A 9685-nucleotide genomic window follows, 5' to 3' on the forward strand; every position below is an offset into this window, starting at 1 on the left:
ATAATGTTGTATTCTCTGAACAATTAGTACAATTTTCCCTCCTTCCAGACCAAGAGCTGTCCGTTCCTTACCACCCCCACTCCTGCAGCTTAATCCCCTTAATGATCTTTGAATAAGAGCTTGCTCAGGTACACAAGGGAAGAAGATGGGAAAATCACATGACTTATTGGATGGGTCTACTTTTAAAATGTTTAGATGATTCTGGAAGATTTAAAAAAAAACAACATTTTAACTAAAATCAAACAAAGATTGGTGTTTTAGATTTCAGGATACTAAATGGAGGTAGTATTAGGGAGCTATTTAATTAAAGTTTATTAATTTATTAATATATTGATTTATCTTCAGACATTAACTGGACTTCTCTGCGCTTAGATGACTATGGTAGGAGCTGAGGTAACAAAGATTAGTGAGATATGATCTGTGCTCTTAAGGAGTGCAGATAGCATATTACAACTCTCCTGGCTGAAACTAAAGAGTGTTGCCAGTGTGAGTGAGGAATACCTATCATACAGCATATGAAGCTTATGCGATTTACTTAATGGTGAAGGGGTTCCACAAATTTTGGTAAACTGAACAGTTTTCAGAAAATCATTGCATGTTTATTATTTGTCCCAAAGGACTGAACATTGGACAGGATACAGAGAAACATTACCCAGGGCACCTCTCAAAGACTTTTTGTCTGACTAACAAGGAGAAAAATCTATGTGTACAGGTAATTTGAGAATGTTACAAGGCAGTATTACATATAAATGCTAAACCTTAATTGTAGTCTTTTATTCACTACCAAGAGCTTTAGTACTGTTTATGTTGATTCTCACAGCAGAGCTAACGTTATTTACTTGCTGCGCTGTGCGAAGTCGCTTCAGTCGAGTCTGACCCTTTGAGACCTCACAGACTGTAGCGCTCCAGACTCCTCTGTCCGTGAGATTCTCCAGGCATGAATACTGGAGTGGGTTGCCATGCCCTCCTCCAGGGAATCTTCCTGACCCAGGGTTCGAACCCATGTCTCTTACGTCTCCTGCTTTGGCGGGTGGGTTCTTTACCACTTGCGCCACCTGGGAAGCCCCATTTACTTGCTTTTATTACTTCATGTGTAAAAGTAAATGTATGTATATGTATAAAGTAATAAAAGCTAGATGATGCTTTTATTGTTGGATGGTATCACCGACTCGATGGACATGAGTTTGAGCAAGCTCCTGGAGCTGTTGATAGACAGGGAGGCCTGGCGTGCTGCAGTCCACGAGGTCGCAAAGAGTTGGATGCAACTGAGCCACTGAACTGAACTGATGCATAGGCAATGTATTTATGAAGTTTTATCCCAAAGAATAAATACATTCATGTCCATGCTTTTATGTAGGCAAACCTAAAATAATATTTAAGGTTTAATGAGAAAGAACTCAGAAAGGTTCTTTGCTTGTTGGAACTAAATTTTGTGCTGGGACTAAGAGTAGACTCAGGGAATGTCTAAATGATGTTTTCACCCTTAATGAGGAAGGGTCTGGCACCCTAGATATCCCCCAGATATGCTTGCTATTGCTTGAAATCCTACTGTAATTCTATTCTTGATTATGAAGCTTTGATACAATTTAATTTGACAAGCATTTTTGCAGGACCCCATGGCAAGGCCCAGTGCTAAGATTCTGGGGAACTATAAGCCCAATTATTTTATTATTAGAATCAACAGATAAAGTTAATCAACTGAATTGTTGTATGAATTTCTAAATGTTTAATTTCTATACTTACCTCATTACAGACCAGAGATATTTTCTGGATAGATTTCTGTATTTGGACCACACTTTGAGTAGCATGTGTTAGAGCTCCTGGTGGTTCAGCTGGCAAAGAATCTGCCTGCAATGCAGGAGACCCTGGTTTGATTCCTGGGTTGGGAAGATGATACCCTGTTGAAGGCGTAAGCTTACCCACTCCAGTATTCTTGCCTGGAGAATCCCCTTGGCCAGAGGAGTCTGGTGGGCTACAGTCCATCAGGTCACAATGTCGGACATGACTGAGCGACTAATCCTCACTGCAGACCAGAGCTATTTTGTGAATTGATTTCTGTTTATGGACCACACTTTGAGTAGGATGTGTTAGATAGAGCTCAGATGGGAGGTGATGAGAGCCAGAAAACCAACAGTAGCCCAGGTATGTCAGGATGGGCAAGATTCTGATGCTGCTGGTTCACAACCTCGGAAATTTCCCAGGTGACATATGAAGCTAGCTCCTGTAGCGAGGGCGAGGAGCGACTGAAGAAAGAGGCAGGCCACTCAGATGGGTAGGTGGCAATTTTAATAAGCAAGGAAACTTACATATGAGGCTCATCTTGAGCAGCTACAAGACAGGCAGATCTCTGCACACACCTTCCAGAATGTTAAAAGTTTATATCCAGTGCTTAACTGGATTCAGCCATGTATTCAGTCCAGATGGTCTCAACAACACATTACTATCTCAAGGCTGCACCCTTGAAACTGCTTGCACTGTGGCAGAACATACCTTCGAAGGACAGGGAAGGGGTCAGGAGCCTTCCATTGCTCTAGTCCAGCTTGTGGGTCAACTGGGGGTCACGTGCTCTTGATAACAATTTCCAACAGATTCAGTTACAACCAGTGAATTAGTTAAACCAATGTTTATTTCTTGCTCACATTACAAGTCTCCTGTATGTAGATGTGCCATCCTTACTCTGGGAATCAGATCCACAGGGCCTCTCACAGCTGAAATGTTGGTTTCAATGACAGGAAGAAGGAAGCACGAAAGTGTCATGTATTGCAATGAATGCTTTCAGGAGAACTTCCCTGATGGTCCAGTGGTTAAGAATCCTCTTTCCAATGCAAGGGACACAGGTTCAATCCCTGGTCTGGGAAGATTCCACATGCCAAGGAACTATTTAGCCCATGTGCCCTAGAGCCTGTGCTCCCCAACAAGAGAAGCCACTGCAGTGGAAACCAGTGAACCACAACTAGAGAGTAGCCCCTGCTCCCCACATCTAGAGAAACTCCGAGTGCAACAACAAAGACAGCGCAGCCAAAAGTAAATAAATAAAAACTAAAAAACAAAAACAAAACTTCCAGGAGTAAACATGTGTCTTTCCTGCCCACATTTTATTGGCCAAAGCAAGTCACGTGCTTGACCATGATCAACCTCAAGAAAGAGAGGAAATGCATGTCCACCGTATTCCTGTACTGAGGACAGGGGATAATCAGAGATGAGCACTCCCAAGTAATGAAAAGGAGAGGAGAGATAGCAAGGAGGTAATTTTAACAACTGGTTAGCTGTCAGAGTGGAGAAGGAGAGGAAGTTGAGCCTCAAACTATTCTGAGTCACTTTCCTTGAATGTGAATACTTCAGGTTGCAACAGAGAGATAGTGAGAGGACTTTACAAGAGGGTCACAGAGGTGGGAAAGGGGCTGATCTACGGGCTTAGAGGGAGAGGAGAGTTTGGAAGACAAACTTTCCCCCACTCTTGTACTCAGGCTCTGGATTTAACATCTGAGCTAAGAAGGGAGACCTTTTATGTAACAGGAACCCAGGATCACTGTAGACCTTACTCTTCTCCCTCATCTGGTGTATTGTGGGCTGTTACACAGACTATGTTGTCTGGTCTTTACTTCTAATGATGCGGGGGTGGGGGGAAGTATTTGCACCTGCAGTTTAGGGGATTGAGTTGAACCCCGCAAGAGTATTTCTGAAGGCCACTGGTTAAATATGGATGCCTGGATAGGGTTGGGTTTGTGAGGAAACAGGGCTTCTTTTGAGGGGGCGGATAATTATCTAGTGGGATCACAGACCTGCGGTGTTCATGTAGACCTAGGAAACTTTCTGAGTGTAGTATTAGCCTGGGCTAGGGAGAGAAGGTTAGGGGTAAACACCAGTCCTCAGGATTCCCATCAGTCCACGCTGGCATTGGCTGAGCTGAGTATCACCCTGCAGCGCCCCTGTTCCCCCCCAGTTAGCACTGTGTCCTCCTAGCTGCTGGTCACGAGACCTCTCATTACTCTCTCAGAACTCTTGGGCACTTGGAAAAATATGTGGTTCTGACCCTGGACTCCATGGCATGTGGGGACAGTGCAGGCCATGTTGGGTCCCCTCCATCTAGATACACTTTCCTGCCGGACTTTCTTCTCTGCTGTCTCAGTAAAATTCTGGACAATTAACATAGAAAAGTTCTTCAGACTTGTGGTTGCCAAGAGAGAGGTAGGGGCAGGGGGGGATGGATGGGAGTTTGGGATTAGCAGATGCAAACTACTATATAGAGCATGGATAAATGACAAGGCCGTGCTATATAGCACAAGGAACTGTATTCAATATCCTGTGATAAGCCATAATGCAACAGCATGTGTATGTAGAATGGAATCATGTTGTTGTACAGTACAAATGAACACACTGTAAATCAACTATACTTCAATAAAATCTTTTGAAAAAAGAGGATTAATCTCAAAAATATACAAGCAACTCCTGCAGCTCAATTCCAGAAAAATAAATGACCCAATCAAAAAATGGGCCAAAGAACTAAACAGACATTTCTCCAAAGAAGACATACAGATGGCTAACAAACACATGAAAAGATGCTCAACATCACTCATTATTAGAGAAATGCAAATCAAAACCACAATGAGGTACCATTACACGCCAGTCAGGATGGCTGCTATCCAAAAGTCTACAAGCAATAAATGCTGGAGAGGGTGTGGAGAAAAGGGAACCCTCTTACACTGTTGGTGGGAATGCAAACTAGTACAGCCGCTATGGAAAACAGTGTGGAGATTTCTTAAAAAACTGGAAATAGAACTGCCATATGACCCAGCAATCCCACTTCTGGGCATACACACTGAGGAAACCAGATCTGAAAGAGACACGTGCACCCCAATGTTCATCACAGCACTGTTTATAATAGCCAGGACATGGAAGCAACCTAGATGCCCATCAGCAGATGAATGGATAAGGAAGCTGTGGTACATATACACCATGGAATATTACTCAGCCATGAAAAAGAATTCATTTGAACCAGTCCTAATGAGATGGATGAAGCTGGAGCCCCTTATACAGAGTGAAGTAAGCCAGAAAGATAAAGAACATTACAGCATATTAACACATATATATGGAATTTAGAAAGATGGTAACGATAACCCTATATGCAAAACAGAAAAGGAGACACAGAAATACAGAACAGACTTTTGAACTCTGTGGGAGAATGTGAGGGTGGGATATTTCAGAAGAACAGCATGTATACTATCTATGGTGAAACAGATCACCAGCCCAGGTGGGATGCATGAGACAAGTGCTCCGGCCTGGTGCACTGGGAAGACCCAGAGGAATCGGGTGGAGAGGGAGGTGGGAGCGGGGATCGGGATGGGGAATACGTGTAAATCCATGGCTGATTCATATCAATGTATGACAAAACCCACTGAAATGCTGTGAAGTGATTGGCCTCCAACTAATAAAAATAAATAAATAAATAAATAAAATAAAATGCTGGGTGAATGACCATAAGGGTCTGGGGTCTGTGAGGTTTCACCTGAGCCTGGAGGCAGCAGCAGGTTGTTGGTGGAGGGTCGGGGGTGGGGGATGCAGCGCTGCTGTCCACAGATTCTCATCTTGGAGAGAGGACTCCCCCTGGGGTGCCTGTCTCTGCTCTGCAGCAGGGATCCAGCCAGACGAGGTCAGGGGGCGCAGCATGGGCTTCTGCTCAGTGACCCATTCAAGCGTCCACCTCTTCTGCATTTGCTCTCCCCTCTCCCCATTAACAGTTGTGTTTCCCCTCATTTTATCTTATTTTAGGCATAGGAAAATACTATCTATTTTTCTTCCAAATATATTGTTTTTGCCAAGATTTCAGGTTTTGAAAACTCAAAAGGCAAGAAGTCGCCTCTTTTGTTTTGTAGTATAATCCCATCCCCGAGGCAGTGCGCCAAGAAAGCCTGTGTGGGGAAAGGTTCACAAGTAATGGGAACTACAGAGAAGGGAAAACATTTCAGTTAATACATCAAAATATTATCCTGCTACAATCGTCAACAGAAAGTGTTCATCATCATTGGCATACATATTTATGCTCACAAGAACTATTTGATTTCTTAGTGTATATCATATCTTACCAGTCAGACACTACCCTACCTATTGGTAAAACAGTACTTGACACAGAGTAAGAGCTCAATAAGTGCTTTATTTGATTACCTTCAAATGTTCACAAATGGACTACTCCTGACTCAGTCCTGCCCCTGCCATTCTAAGAGACAAAGCTGCCTCTCTACCCTGTCAGCCCTGTGTGGAAAGGGGAGCCCTATGTTCCTCGGGCCACATGAGAGATGCCACATGCTCTTCTAAATGTGCTTGTGCTATAACATCCATTATATTTTGATCTTTTGCCTTAGTAGTTTTAAGGAATCAAGACAGAGGTTTCTAAACAAAATTTATCCACTTAATATTTTATTACACATTCTTTTCTATGTTAAACCTGTGCATTTTTATTTATCCAACAGTTTTTTGGGGGAATGTAGACATGTAAACATTGCTAAATTTGGCAACTCTATTTAGAAATGGCAATTCACTACTCAAAATTATTAAATTATGGTGATTATACTTCTATTGATGACTACAGATGGGACAGCGTGGTTTTATAAATGGGAGAAAAATTGTTCACCTCTCCTTCCATCTCAAGTAAGACCATTGGAAAACTTGATTGCTATAAATATAATCACACAGGAGTGAGTACTTTTCCTGGACTATAGGTTCTCATCTCAATCCTTTAGGTTTAAATGAATACAGTTCACCCACTTTAGCTCTTACTGTTCCACTTCTGTAAAGTGAAGGGGTTGGTGCAGACAATCTGAGATCCATTCTATCTAAAATGTTGGCCCGTCTGTAACTGAGAGATCTTGCTGGGACTTCTCTTGGCAGTCCAGTGGTTAGGACTCTGAGCTTCCACTGCAGGAGGCACAGGTTTGATCCCTGGTCAGGGAACTAAGATCCCACAAGCTGTGTGGTGCAGGAAGAAAGATCTTGCTGTATAGATCTTCCTTTTCATCAACACTTTCATTTCTTTCTTCCCATCTTCATCATTGTATTAAAAAAAATTCTTCCAATTGTGAGCTTTGATAATCAACCATTTGAAATGTGCTCATGTACTCTTTTGAATTTTTGAAGTTCAGAAGGCCTGAAAGACAGAGTTTTGACTTCAGACCGTTCAGAGTGACATGGGAGAGGTAGGTAATCTTTTGGAGCCTCAGTTTCACATCTGTAAAATGATGGACAAAATATGTTCTTCTAGGTTGTATTTTCCTTGCAAGATGAAATGATTATGTGAGGAAAAGCAAAGCCTGGCACATGGTAAGCTATCAGTGTCTCCTTCTTTTGCAGTCTCTAAGCCCTTCTCATTGATGTGCAAGTTGCCACCTTGGGAGGAAATACATGATAGTCAGCTGAGAGCCAGGCCGCCCAGGAGTGAGCCCTAGATGCACACTCGGGTAGGAAGAGGACATAGGAGAACACTAAAGATAAACTTGGCCCCTTGACAATTTTATCAGGCCTAACCCTGCTGCTGCTGTTGCAGCTGCTACTGCTGTTGGTGATGATGATGATAATGATAAAATGTTTTGGTCCCATTTCGGGGAACCCTTTGAACTCCGATAAACTGCACAGGAATGAGACAACTACCAGCTATGTAGTTGGCAGCTCACATCAAATAAGGGAAATTTCCACTGCAGAGAAGCTGTACTGGGATAATTCACTGGGGTTGAAAACAACCCGGTTAAACTTAGCTCAGCCCAGCATAAAAGCACATTGAAAAATTCCCTCTAAATAGAAGCTGGAATGTTCAGGGTGGGTTTAAGTCATGGGACCTGGCATGCAGCCTTCTGTTGATGGTAGGGATTGGGACTCTTCTTGAAAAAATGAATAAGTAAAGAAGCATGATATAATGACTAACAAATTGTATTTGCAGAGCCTGCTTACATAAGTGTAGGGGATGTAGGGACTTTATTTTGTTTTTCTCTGTGTCCCCAGAGCTTAGAACAGTGCCTGACACATAGTTGGTGTTGCCTAAATATTTGAGAAAGGAAGTAAGCAAATGAATACATATAATGTTGAGTGGTGACAAATGTTCTGAAGAAAGTAAAGCAGGGTGCGAGGATAGAGCGCAACAGGAATACAACTCTAGAAAGAGAGGTCAGGAATGCTTTTCTCCGCAGATAACATTGGAGCAGAGACCAGAAGACAGTGAGGGAATGAGTCTTGCAAGGATTAGTCATATAAGGATTAGCCTTGTGAACAAAGGAAGCTGCAAGTGCAAATGTCTTGAGGACATAATAGGATCTTAGATTCTACATTTTCAACAAGGTTTCAAGCAGTGCTGATGCAGCTGGTCCATGGACCACACTTTGAATAGCAAAGGTTTGGTCTAGAACCTGAACATGGAGTCTGTAGTTGATATGAGGAGGGCAAGGAACTGAGAGGCAAGATCACTGCATGAGAAAAAGATGAAAAGCTGCCTATGCAAAATAATATTATTATGTAAAATGGATATTAAAAATATCAGGAGTATTTTCCTCAGTGACATCCCATTTCAGGTGACTTAAATCCCCTTCTTTTTATTTAGATTGTTCCAAAATGTCCACTGTGTGTATCAGAAAAAAACTTTATTTTAAAAAGTTAATTTTAAAACAGGAAATGTTTTTACTTAAGACACTGAGTTCAAAATGTATGAAAACATTTCTAATTAAAAATTTTTTACAGACATATGGGAATCGACTGGGGTTTCTTAGAAAAAGCTTCATAGAGGAGGTGGTTTTGAAATGAATCTTGATGTCTAAGTAGGTGAAATCTAAGTTTGAGCTCTTAGCAACTTCTCTCTTATGTTCCTGTCCTCAGGTGGAAATGGGGAGGTATATAGGACATGAGTGTGGAGTGTTAGTTATCTATTGCTATATAACAGATTATCCCAAAACTCAGTTGCTGAAAACAACAAACATTGTCTCACAGTTTCTGTGGTTCAGAAATTTGGGAGCAGCTCAGCTGGGTGACTGTGACTCATCTTTCTGCTTTATTCTATTTATTTAGTCTCTAAGTGCAGTCCATACTCCAGGGGAGGGGAATTAGAGTCTAGCTTTTAAAAGGAGGAGTGTCAATGGATTTGTTCATATATTTTAAAGCCATCACAGGAGGAATGGTGTGTGATAGTTCATGGACATTCTAATTTTCACTTAAAGTGGGCTGTTACCATGATAAAATAAACATAGCTTGCTTTGTTAAACACTGGGCATACCTGATGTTTAGCAGAGTATGAGGTGGAAAAGATGAAGGGTAAGAAGATGTGATAAGTAAAACAGGGACCTTGGGTGGAATCTACAATGCAAACAGTAAGTCCCATAAAGAACTGAAGCCGAAGAGTAATAGGATCATGCCTCTGTTTAAGAAATCACTCTGACTGCCAGTGTTTAGGACCTAGAGGGATGGAGTGGGTAAGCCTGCACTTGGAGAGACATCTGGAATGTTCTGTGTCAGAGATTGAACTAGGTTGGTTACACAAATGATACAGAAGAAGGAATATGAAAAAGATAACGTCGGGGTGTGCCGCACAGGCCTGGACTGTGCAGGCCTACAAACCTGACGCTTGCCCAGCCTTATGACCAAAGAGAGAGCCCAGAGTTAATGACAGAGACATCAGTGCTGTAACAGATGGGGGAGCTTTTATGTGTATATC

The sequence above is a fragment of the Dama dama genome, chromosome 14 (assembly GCF_033118175.1).
Source record: "Dama dama isolate Ldn47 chromosome 14, ASM3311817v1, whole genome shotgun sequence".
Classification (NCBI taxonomy): domain Eukaryota; kingdom Metazoa; phylum Chordata; class Mammalia; order Artiodactyla; family Cervidae; genus Dama; species Dama dama.